The sequence below is a fragment of the Macaca fascicularis genome, chromosome 5 (assembly GCF_037993035.2).
Source record: "Macaca fascicularis isolate 582-1 chromosome 5, T2T-MFA8v1.1".
NCBI lineage: Eukaryota > Metazoa > Chordata > Mammalia > Primates > Cercopithecidae > Macaca > Macaca fascicularis.
This window is the reverse complement of record NC_088379.1, coordinates 39,765,979-39,778,482: the sequence shown is the minus strand read 5'-3', so window position 1 is coordinate 39,778,482 and position 12,504 is coordinate 39,765,979. Positions and strand designations below refer to the sequence as shown.

General features: G+C 41.1%; 1 protein-coding gene across 29 annotated transcripts in view; it reads left to right on the top strand.

Moving 5' to 3' along the window:
- The window catches only part of RBM47 (RNA binding motif protein 47), a 207,514-nt gene that overhangs the window by 179,401 nt on the left and 15,609 nt on the right, over positions 1 to 12,504 (top strand). The window lies entirely within an intron of this gene.

The following is a 12,504-nucleotide window of genomic DNA, read 5'->3' as shown; positions in this document are numbered from 1 at the left end:
AGACAGGTTTTGCCATGTTGCCCAGGCTGGTCTCAAACTCCTGACCTCAGGCAATCTGCCTGCGTTGGCCTCCCAAAGTGCTGGGATTACAGGCATGAGCTACTGTTCCTGACCTCCCCTTCCTTCTTCATCTACCCTTGCTAAACTGTGAACTCCAAGAACACGCAGTGGCCACCACTATATCTCCAAGCATCTAGCACAGCCTCACATGCAGCCAGTGCTCAATTAGTGTTTGAATGAGCAAGTGAATGAATCAATTCACATGCAAATATTGTTTAATCATTTATTCTACCACATCATTGCCTTTTGCCTATAGACCTGTACAGATGTTGACTTTAGTACCAGTGAATTGACTGTATCCCAGAAGCCCATTTTCAGTGATTGTTCATAGTGTGTCTTTAAAAAAAAAAAAAAGTGTAAATTTTAAGTGAGGGTTATTGCATTGTTGAAGAAACCAGTAATGACATTTGAAAATAGCCCAAGTCTTAAAAACCAGATTGTCAGCAGTTCTCATGTGTCCATGTAGCAGTGGGGTCTGAATTTAAATGAGACAGTTGGATACTTTAGACTGATTTCAGCAGTGATGTTTGTATAACCCAGGCCTGTCAGTTTGCTGTGATGACAAGTCAATTAGACAACAGAACCAGTCTTACAAGCCTTTATGGTAGTTGTTGTTTTGTTTGAAAATTAAATTGATAGTGTTTCAACCAAATTAAATAAGTATTATGGTATCACAGAGACGCTTACCTCAAACCCTTGAAAAATGTTGTACATTTCTCAGTCTTGATAGCCTTGACTTTTTTTTTTTTTTTTTTTTTTTAGTAGCAACTGGGTCTTGCCACGTTGCCCAGGCTGCTCTCGAACTCCTGGGCTCAAGCGATCCTCCCGCCTCAACCTCACAAAATGCTGGGATTACAGGTGTGAGCCACTGTGCCCGGCCAGCCTTGACTATTCATAAGAGCCAGATCAAGACACCAGGCCCATGTTGAGGGAGGGCTGTAGAAAATAACAACTTATTCTCTATTTTAAAAGTACCTACCGGGCCGGGCGCAGTGGCTCAAGCCTGTAATCCCAGCACTTTGGGAGGCCGAGACGGGTGGATCACAAGGTCAGGAGATCGAGACCATCCTGGCTAACACGGTGAAACCCCGTCTCTACTAAAAAATACAAAAAATTAGCCGGGCGAGGTTGCGGGCGCCTATAGTCCCAGCTACTCGGGAGGCTGAGGCAGGAGAATAGCGTGAACCCAGGAGGTGGAGCTTGCAGTGAGCTGAGATCCGGCCACTGCACTCCAGCCTGGGCAACAGAGCGAGACTCCATCTCAAAAAAAAAAAAAATAAATAAATAAATAAAATAAAAAGTACCTACCATGCGTGCCAGTATATAATCATATTACACAACTCCAAGATAGACTCCACCAGTAATTCTCAACAGAAAGCAATTTTGTTTGTACCCCCTGCCCCCAAATTTGCAATGTCTGGAGACATTTCTGGTTGTCACAACATTGTGGAGGTGGGGGCGCTTTTGCGTTTAGTGGGTGGAGGACAGGGATGTTATGAAACATCTTAAAACGCACAAGACAGCCCCCCATAACATAGAATTATCACAAATATCAATAGGGCTGAGGTTCGAAAACCCTGGGTTAGAGAACACCTGTATTCCCTGTGCAGCTCAAATTCTGGGATTTTATGAAACTAGATAATATATGTGAAATAAATTTTTTTCGGGGAGGGGAAGACAGAGTCACCCAGGCTCGAGTGCAGTGGTGCGATCTTGGCTCACTGCAACCTCTGCCTCCCAGGTTCAAGCAATTCTCCTGCCTCAGCCTCCCAAGTAACTGGGACTACAGGTGCATACCACCACGCCTGGCTAAGTTTTGTACTTTTTTTTTTTTTTTTTTCAGTAGAGACAGAGTTTCACCGTGTTGGCCAGGCTGGTCTTGAACTCCTGAACTCAGGTGATCTGCCCGCGTCAGCCTCCCAAAGTGCTGGAATTACAGGCGTGAGCCAGCTTGCCCAGCCTGAAAGAATTATAAATTGCAAAACACTATATGAATTCAAGCTAGTGTTAAATGATAGAAGCCACTGTGGCTTCTCCTTCCTTTTCCTTTCTGGTATCTGTCAGTCGACCTTTCTGCTCCTTGCCAGATCCCTCAAAGGCTTAGGTCAAAGGAGCCAAGGTAAGGAGTGAAACTAGAAGTCCCTCCTACTGTTTGTTCATGCATTGGAAAAACGTTGGCCCAAGAGGCATATGTGTGCTGAATTTGTGGGTTTCATTTTTGTTTGTTTCAGCATTACCCCATCAATCTTTTGAGAGTATAAGTAATGCTTATTTAAAGGCAACAAGGCCGGGTGCAGTGGCTCACACCTGTAATCCCAGCATTTTAGGAGGCCAAGGCAGGTGGATCATTTGAGGCCAGGAGTTCAAGACCAGGCTGGTCAACATGGTGAAACCTTGTCTCTACTAAAAAAAGCACTAACCTTAGCTGGGCATGGTGGTGCATGCCTGTAGTCCTAACTACTCTGGAGGCTGAGGCAGGAGAATCACTCAAACCCAGGAGGTGGAGGCTGCAGTGAGCTGAGATCGCACCACTGCACTCCAGCCTGGGCGACAGAAAGAGATTCCGTCTAAATAAATAAATAAAGGGAACAAGATAATAGATTCCTAACTGGTATTTGTGTGTTGCTAAACCCCTGCAGAAAATCTCCCCACTCCACCCCTTTCAGGAGGGTGGCTTCAGCCCTCTTGTAGTACACAGCAGGCCTCCCTGAGAACCCACAGCAAAAGGCTGCATTCTCAGGTGTGTGTTGATAGAAACGCCTGGGAAAACTGAGCCTCTTGGCTTTGCATCTGTTTATCATACACAAGCATTCATTGAATGATGTGCTTTGAAATAACAAAATCTGTACAATCATCAACACAATTAAGACCCATTATGAATGAACTCTGTCTCAGATGAGCGAGGGGTGGGCAGAAGGCATGGCCCAGAATGTCATGATTCCGCTGTATCTTCAACCTCTCAGAATCTTACCTAAAGAAAGGAGAGTCAAGGAGAGATGTTTATGTGCCCCAAGGGCCATGCTTTTCAATAGCAAGAGGTCCCTGCCTGTTAATAGAAAAAAAAGAGCCTGTGTTTCGAAGTCTTTGGCTTATTGTTTGGCCTCCCAGGCAAATGCCGTGTTCTGCCTCCATTTTGAGTGGAACTCCTTTTCCACTTTCAAACTCTGAGGTAATAGAAACATCCTGGTGCCAGGGACCTGCCCAGGAGTGGGTGTGTCCTCTCCAATGTTTATTCTACTGGGTGGTGGTAACTTGGACCAAGGCAGTAAGATAAATGCTCAGGGTAAGGCCAAATCTTGGAAACTTTCTGCAGAAACTGTTTTTCTCTCTGATTTCCTACCCCATCCCCTCCCTCGCCCTGAGTTTGGGGCAACATCTTCCTTTACCAAATAATCAAATAATTTTTCTGTAAACCATGATAATCAAATAATTTTTCTGTAAACCATGAGGTTATTCTGAACTTTTGTGACAGACACCTCTCTAAAACACAAGCTATGACTTTCAAGTGACATTCTTTAAAGTAATAATAATTGCCAACCTTTTTAAACAAATGTGTGCCACACATTGCCAATTGTCACTTAGTCCTGGTGCTATTACTAGAACCATCTTAGAGATGTGGAAATGGAACTAAGGTGATTTGCCTAAGGAGACACAGCTAGTAAGTGGCGCAATCATGACTTGAACTTAGATCTCTGACTCCAAAGCCTTTGCTCTTACGTGCATTGTGTGTGTTAGGTCATGCTTAAGAAGTGATTATTAGGACAAAATTTTATGGTATGAATAAGGAACATCAAAATAGAAATCTAACCACAGAGATAGAATTACCTCTTGGATCAACACGTTTTAAAACCCTCCACTGAATTAAATTCCAGGTAGTGATTGGAAGACGCTGTACCCCACTGTATATAGCTTCAAATTGCAATTTGTCAGCTGGTCAGCAAATAAAGGTCTCCCAAGAATTCCAAATTGCATACTCATCTCAAACACACACACAGACACACACACACTCACACTCCAAGAGCTGTGAACCAAAGTTACTGGTAGTCTTATTTATTTTGACATGGAGTCTCACTCTGTCGCCCAGGCTGAAGTGTAGTGGCACAATCTCGACTCATGGCAACCTCTGCCTCCTGGGTTCAAGCAATTCTCTACCTCAGCTTCCTGAGTAGCTGAGATTACAGGCACCCACCACCATGCCCGGCTAATTGTTTTGTATTTTTAGTAGAGATGGGGTTTTACCATCTTGGCCAGGTTGGTCTTGAACTCCTGACCTTGTGATCCACCCGCCTCAGGCTTCCAAAGTGCTGGGATTACAGGCCTGAGCCACCGCTCCCGACCAGTAGTCTTATTAATTCTAGGGTAAACTCATGCGTGTTTTTGATCCTAGGTAAAGACTGGTATGTAAACATTGAAAATATTTCCCAGTAGTACACTGGTATCCTTTGCCCTCCAAAATGTCCCAGTTCAAAGTTAAAATCCTAATGAAAGGTACTCTGAACCAATGCTAAAAAGAGAATTCAAATCCTTGATGATGTCCGCTCTACCTGTTTGCCTTGAAATTTTATTTCAGCCCAACAAGTTCAAACTCTCCCTAAAACATAACGAAAATCCCTAGTTCAGAATAATAATAGCATGGTTTGAAAGTATATTTTTTCTGCTTGTTTTATATACGAAACTATGAGTAAATGATTTATTTCAAATATATTGCCATGTTTATTTAATGCTAGCAGCCTTCAGTGAAGACTCATGCTTTTTTAGTGTTGGGAAGAATAGCTTTGTGCTGGGAGGGTCCTACCTCAGGGGATTTGGCATTTACATAGATGGTTGGACCTTTTGCATCCCATGTGGCAAGTCTCTTCATGTTCTTTCTGGGAGAGCTTCTGTAAAGTGCTTTCGCCAAGGATTAGGTGAGAAACAGGCTTACACATGGACGCATAAGCCACATCACCAGTGGAGAATCACACTCCAGACAGCTTACCTGCTATGAAAGGAATCTGGGAGACTCTGATACACCAGTCTCCACCAGAACTCACAGGCTAGGCTTCTCTACTGACTGGTTTAAAGTTGGCTGGGATAACCTCTTGCCTGTTTTCCTGTAAACACAGAATCCTACATAGGGGCAAGATTCTTACCTCCAGTTTTTTGGGTTTTTTTTTAAGTTTGATTGTCTTTTTTCATTTTTTTTCTTTTCTTTTTTTTTTTTTTTTGAGACAGGGTCTTGCTCGTCACCTAGGCTGGAGTACAGTGGCGTAATCATAGCTCACTGCAGCCTTGACCTCCCAGGCTCAAGTGATCCTCCCACCTCAGCCTCCTGAATAGCTGGGACCACAAGTGTTACGCCACCACACCCAGCTAATTTTTGTAGAGATGGGGGTCTCACTATGTTGCACAGGCTAGTCTCAAGCTCCTGAGCTCAAGCAATTCTCCTGCCTCAGAGTCCCAAAGTGTTAGGATTAAAGGTATGAGTCACCACGCCCAGCCTTAAGTTCAATTTTCTTGGGCTAACATTCCTCGATCACTTCGTGCTAGGTTCTGCACTAAGAACTTTACACCAATCATTTTATTTAATCCTCATTACAGCCCTATGATGAAAATCAGACTCCCAGGGTTCACATACCAGCTCTGATGCTCATTAACTGAGAATCTACTTAGACTCTGCGTGCTTCAGCTTCCCTATCTGTAGAGTGGAGACCCTAGTAATATCCCATATAGACATCGTGAGGATTGGAATGAGTTAATATGCACAACAAGCGTAGCACTCTGCCTGTCACATAATAGGCATTCAGTAAACACTAGTTAATACAGTCATCATTTCAGAGAGGAGAATATAGATTTAATGCTGTTAAATGACTTTTCTCAAGGTTGACAGCTAGAAGTAGAGGAACTAAGATTTGGACTTCAGACTCTCTGACTCTAGAGACATGCATTTATTCAACATGCTATGAAACCTAAACCAGAATGCCCAGTCCTTTTAAAACTGTCACATGGCAAATGGATGAAATTGGGGGACTCCATGTTACTTATCTAGATATTTTGATTTGCTCACAGATAAGTTTCTACTTCTGACGTATACTTATTATTCATTCTGTCCACACTTCTGCCCCAAGCAAGAATCTCAACATTCAGGATACAGTATTTCACACTAGTCCCCAGACACCCCTGATATATTTAAAAGCAAAGTTCTGATGGTATGTGGCCTTTAACTTGGGAAACTATGCCCTTATCAGAAACGAATGTTAACAATGTTGAGGTGTATGACCCTTTTGAAGCAGGCTCTGGTCAGTAACCATGAGGACAAATACCTTAATTCTCAACTATTTGGCATTCGAAGCGTAATTCAGTTAACTGAGTTCAGTTAACCCAGAAGTCAGCTCCACAAGGACGAGGTCCACCATAGCTAGCATAGTATCTGGCACATAGCAGGTGGTCAGTAACTATTTGCTGAGTGAATGAATGAATGAATGAATGAATGAATGAATGAAAACAAACCCTCTTGTATCTCTTTTGGAATTTTAAGAAATTATCATTAATATGTAAGTGTCAGGAGCTGAGCCAACAACCTTCATCAGACATTTTCTTCTTCCATGTCTCATAAATTTGGCCATTGGAGTGAAATGGAAAACAGCTTGGAAGAGGGGAAAATGTCAGCTAAACAACACTGTCTTTAAAAAATGTTAGAATTTAAGGCCGGGCACAGTGGCTCACGCCTATAATCCCAGCACTTCAGGAGGCAGGAAAATCACTTGAGGTCAAGAGTTTGAGACCAACCTGGCAAACATGGGGAAACCCCGTCTCTACTAAAAATACAAAAAGTAGCCGGGCGTGGTGGTGCACACCTGTAATACCAGCTACTCAGGAGGCTGAGGCAGATGAATCACTTGAATCCTGGAGGTGGAGACTGCAGTGAGCTGAGATCGCGCCACAGCACTCCAGCCTGGGCGACAGAGCGAGACTCCATCTAAAAAAAAGAAAAAAGTTAGAATTTAAAAATTGGTCCTGAAATTAAGTTATCATTCAGCATAGGAAAACTATTATACGTAGCAAGCAGAATCTATGTGACTTAGCCTCAAGGATGTGCTCTTCCACATCTCCTAGCCCAGGGGTCAACGAAGGTGGAGAGTAAATACCTTAGGCTTTATGGGCCACACTCTCTGGGTCTCAACTATTTCACTTTGCCATTGTAATATAAAAGCAGCCATACATTATCTTTTCTTTTTTTTTTCCCCCAAAGGATAGGGCTGTGTTCCAATACAATTTTGCTTATAAAAACAAACAGCAGACCATATTTGGCCCACAACCATAGCTTGCCAATGCTGATCTAAAGCACATATAAATATAGTAAGTTAAGCATTTTTGAGAGATGGGGCATATTAACTGTATAGTTGTCTTTTTCAAAGTAGCTTGAAAATCTTTTCCTTTTTGTTATTGTTTGTAATTGTTATTTGTTTTGTTATTGTTGTTATTGTTGTTGTTTTTGAGATAGGATCTCACTCTGTTGCCTAGGCTAGAGTGCAGTGGCGCAGTCACGGCTCACTGCAGCCTCAGCTTCCTGAGCTCAGGTGATCCTCCCACCTTAGCCTCCGCAATAGCTGGGACTACAGGCACACACCAGCATGCCCGGCTAATTTTTGTACTTTTTGTAGAGATAGGGTTCTGCCATGTTGCCCAGGCTGGTCTCGTGCTCCTAAGCTTAAGCAATCTGCCTGCCTCGGCCACCCAAAGTGCTGGAATTACAGGCGTGAGCCACTGCACCCAGCCTCATTTATCCTTTAATATATCTAAGCGTTTGGCATCTGAATTCATTGAGTAGAGCAGCACACCATATAATGTATTTAATATGGTATATTAAACATGATAATAAGGAGAATAAAACTTGTAGGCCATAAGATTTTCTTGAATGTGTTAACCTGAGTCAGGGTACCTTTTTTTTTTTTTTTTGAGACGGAGTTTCACTCTTGTTGCACAGGCTGGAGTGCAATGGTGCCATCTCTGCTCACTACAACCTCCTCCTCCCAGGTTCAAGGGATTCTCCTGCCTCAGCCTCCCGAGTAGCTGAGATTACAGGCATGTGCCACCACGCCCAGCTAATTTTATATTTTTATTAGAGATGGAGTTTCTCCATGTTGGTAAGCCTGGTCTCGAACTCCTGACCTCAGGTGATCTGCCTGCCTCAGCCTCCCAAAGTGCTGGGATTATAGGCGTAAGGCACCGCGCCCAGCCCCGTGTACCATTTTTTAAATGGCCTCTAATGAAATCCTGATTTTATCGACTCTAATTTTTGTCTTTTTTGCATCTCTGAACCTTCTTGCTTTTTTAAAGGATTTTGTTTTTACTGTGGTATATTATACATAACATTTTACCATTTTTAAGTGTATGGTTCAGTGGCATGAAGTATATTCACACTATTGTGCTGCCATCACCACCATCCATCTCCAGACCTTTATTATCCCTAATTAAAACACCAACACCCATGAAGCACTAATTCCCCACTCCTCCCTTTCTCCAGTCCATGGTAACCACTAGTCTACTTTCTGTCTATGAATTTGACTACTCTAGGTACCTTACATAAGTGGAGTCATATAATATTTATCCTTTTGTGTCTGGCTTATTTCACCATTAGCATAATGTCTTCAGGGTTCTTCCATATTGTAGCACATTATCAGAATTTTATTCAAGGCTGAATAAGCCAAGCACAGTGGCTCACACCTGTAATCCCAGCACTTTGGGAGGCCGAGGTGGGTGGAGCACCTGAGGTCAGGAGTTCAAGACCAGCCTGGCCAACATGGTGAAACCCCATCTGTACTAAAAATACAAAAATTAGCCGGGTGTGGTGGTGTGCACCTGTAGTCCCAGTTACTTGGGAGGCTGAGGTGGAAGAATTGTTTGAACCTGAGAGGTGGAGGCTGCAGTGAGTGGAGACTGCGCCACTGCATGGCAGCCTGGTGACAGAGTGAGACTCTGTCTAAAAAAAAAAGAAAAAAAAAAGGCTTAATAATACTGCATTGTACACGTATACCACATTCTGTTTATCATAATCCATTGATCAACCTTTGGGTTGCTTCCATCTTTTGGCAACTATAAATACTGTTGCTATTATACAAGTATCTATTTGAGTGTTTTGGGTATATACCTAGAAGTGGCATTGCTGGATCAAATGGTAATTCTATGTTTAATTTTTTGAGGGACCATCATACTGGTTTTTTACAGCAGGTGTACCATTTTATATTCCTACCAGCATTGCATGAGGGTTTCAGTTTCTCCATGTCCTTGCCAATGCTTATTTCCTAGTTTTTGTTGTTTTTATAATAACTATCCTAATGAGTGTGAAGTAGTATGTCACTGTGGTTCTTACTTGTTTGTATGCAATACTAGTAGTTGGTGTAATAGACATAGCAAATTTGGATATTACATTAATCAATGTCTGGCTCTAATTAGATATATATGCATGTATGTATGCATTGATTCTTTTCCTCCAAAATTACAACATGGTTTATAAGAACATGTGAACAATAAGATAAATAATACAAACAGCTCAATTCATGTCACTGGGAAAACTGAAAAAATAGAAGAAAACTAAAAAATGAAACTGTAACCCAAATTAGATGAACAAGAAAGTGTGTTGTAATGTCCCCTACAGTTACTAAAATTGGAGTGAAAAGAAATCAATCGTGAACTTCCTGGTGGCCAAAGTAAAAATAAAAACAGGGTCGCTAACATGGTTTGTTTACTACAGAAGATGAAAGCACAGGAAAAAAAAAGGCTTTTCTTGGCTCATTGATGTAAGAAATAAGCTATCGCTATTTTAAAATATGTAGAGATAATTGTGTTACTGACACCAGCAGATTTCAGACTGAAAGCAAACAGGATTTTTTTTTGTATTATTGGGGTTGGGATTGGCAATGACTCCATAGCCTGACTACTGGAAGACTGTTTTTGTGGGTAGAATAGTAGTTTCAAAGTGCAGTTGGGGTGACAGGAAGGCAACTCCACCTATCTTAGCAGAGAGATAAGTTCTATTCCCTTGGACTTTAGTCAGTTAATGTTGTATACAGTACAACAGGTAAGAGCTTGAATTGTGTCCTATGTATTTATATACATAGCTGGCATTTCCTGCCCAGGTCACAGATTGTAACTACATGGGTGTTTATACAAATAGTCTTCTTAAAAATATATCCTTATCTTCCATTTGGAAGAAGGGAAAGGTCTTCATGTTCGAATTTAATGTTGAAATTTCTTGGTTGGGTGCAGTGGCTCATGCCTGTAATCCTAGCACTTTGGGAGGCCGAGGCAGGAGGATTGCTTGAACCCAGGAGTTTGAGACTAGCTGGGGTAACATAGTGAGACTCCATTTCTATTTTAATTGGGATCTTTTTTCTTTTTTTCTTTTCCTTTTTTTTTGGTTCCTTTTTTTGTGGAAAACAAGGTCTTTCTATATTTCCCAGGCAGGCTTCGAACTCCTGGGCTCAAGTAATCCTCCCACCTCTGCCTCCCTAAGAGCTGGAATTACAGGCACAAGCCACTGCGCCTGGCCCTCCATCTCTATTTTTAAAAAAAGAAAAAAAAACTTTTTCAACTTGAAACTACAGAAACTAATGTATCGTTTTCCAAGTATACTACAAAAAAATTTCATGATAACTGGAGATGTCAAACCAGCTTCCAAGCACTTGAAGAGGAAAAAAATAATAAGAATAGAAGCCACATGTAACAGACATTTTTAAAGAACTGAAAATGTTTATCTTAAGAATTACTCTAAAATTGAAAGAATTGGTCTAAGATTTTACTGAAAAGTTTGGATGAAAAATAATAACTGACATTTCTTGAGCATTTATAATATTCTAGGCACCATTCAAAATGCTGTGTATGTATTAACTCACTCCTCTAAACTTAATGAGGTCAGCACTATTATTATCATTCCTATTTTATAGGTAGGGAAACTGAGGTGAGGCATGGAGCAGCTAACACTAGCAAGTATTAGAGCTGAGATTCATACACAAACATATGCAGTCTGGCTCCAGAAGCCACATACTTACCTGCTAAACCATACTGCCACTTGATACTAGAGCAAATTAACCACAGAAGGACTATTTTGGCCATCTGGCAAATAAATAGCTTAGATTTATTTTGTTTCATTATAGTTTTGTTTTTTCCTTCAATGATCAAATTCATTTTTATTATCCTTGAAATTTCCCTTAATATTCTTGTATACATCTCCTAGTCCTAAATTTTAAAAAAATGAATGATACTCCGGGTTCTAATTAATTGATGAAACCTTATACAGCCATTAAAGATGATGTTTTTACAAAGATTTTTAAGAATATGGAGGAATGCTTATAACATAAAGTAGCACCATGTAAATTAGGAAGAAGCCAGGCTTCCCCCTCCCACCTCCTCAAGAAAACATCTGGAAAACAGATGGGAAAGTTTCATTGTGCTATTATTGGGTTGGAAAATTAGGACTAATTTCTTATGTACTTTTCTTAACCTTCTATAAAATTCAACTGAATGCTTTTATAGTCCAAAAAATGAAATAGATTTCATTTTTTAAAGGCAAATTGAAGCCTTTCATTACAAAAGTATAGTCTGCAGCTCTTCATGATAATCTTATTGCATAATTTAGAATCATTTCCACAGAGCCCTCGGCCATATAAGCGAAGGTGGCACAGTTCAGACCTGCACTGTGATAGGTGGGTGTTTAAATTTAAAATCCAGCTCCTCAGTCACACTAGCTCCATTCCAAGTGCTCAGTAGCCACATGTGGCAAGTGACAGCTTTTCTAGCATCATAGAAAATTCTATTGCCCAGTATGGGTTTGGAAGAAAAAACAGGGAATCTGGAGCCAGAAAACTTGGAATCAAGTCTACCCTACTAGCTGACACTTACTGTGTGAAATGGGGCAATTTACTCAACCTCTCTCAGCCTATTTCCCCATGACCAAATTGGGACTGAAGATAATATCACATACCATATACAGAGGTTAAGAAGATTAAGAGAATGCAGGTGATAGTTCTCCGAAAACAATAGTGTGGTTTACCAGGTAGATGCTGCTTCCCAGGCCTCCAGCTTGAAGTCAGTCTAGCTTTTCGAGGACTGATTCCAAATCTTTGAATGCTTCACACCAAGAATTTTACCTGAATGCCACCATCAAAATCAGATTAGCTCTTATTACAGTTCCTAGACCAAGTCTGTGGCAATGTGGGCATTTCATTTCTTCCTTGTAAAAAGCTTTAATACACAGCTCTCTCTATACAGTGACACCTCCTAAAAGTTTTCTTTAATAATTTAAAATCTTCACTGTATTTCCATTCCTACAAAGAAAAAGACTCCCTTAAAAAAGAAAAGAAAAAAGGTTTGTTCACCAAAGAAATATGTGAAGTTTGTCATATTCCATATAACAAGGAAATCCGGCGGAGTTGACGGTGCAGGAATGAAGCAAAAGAACATGAG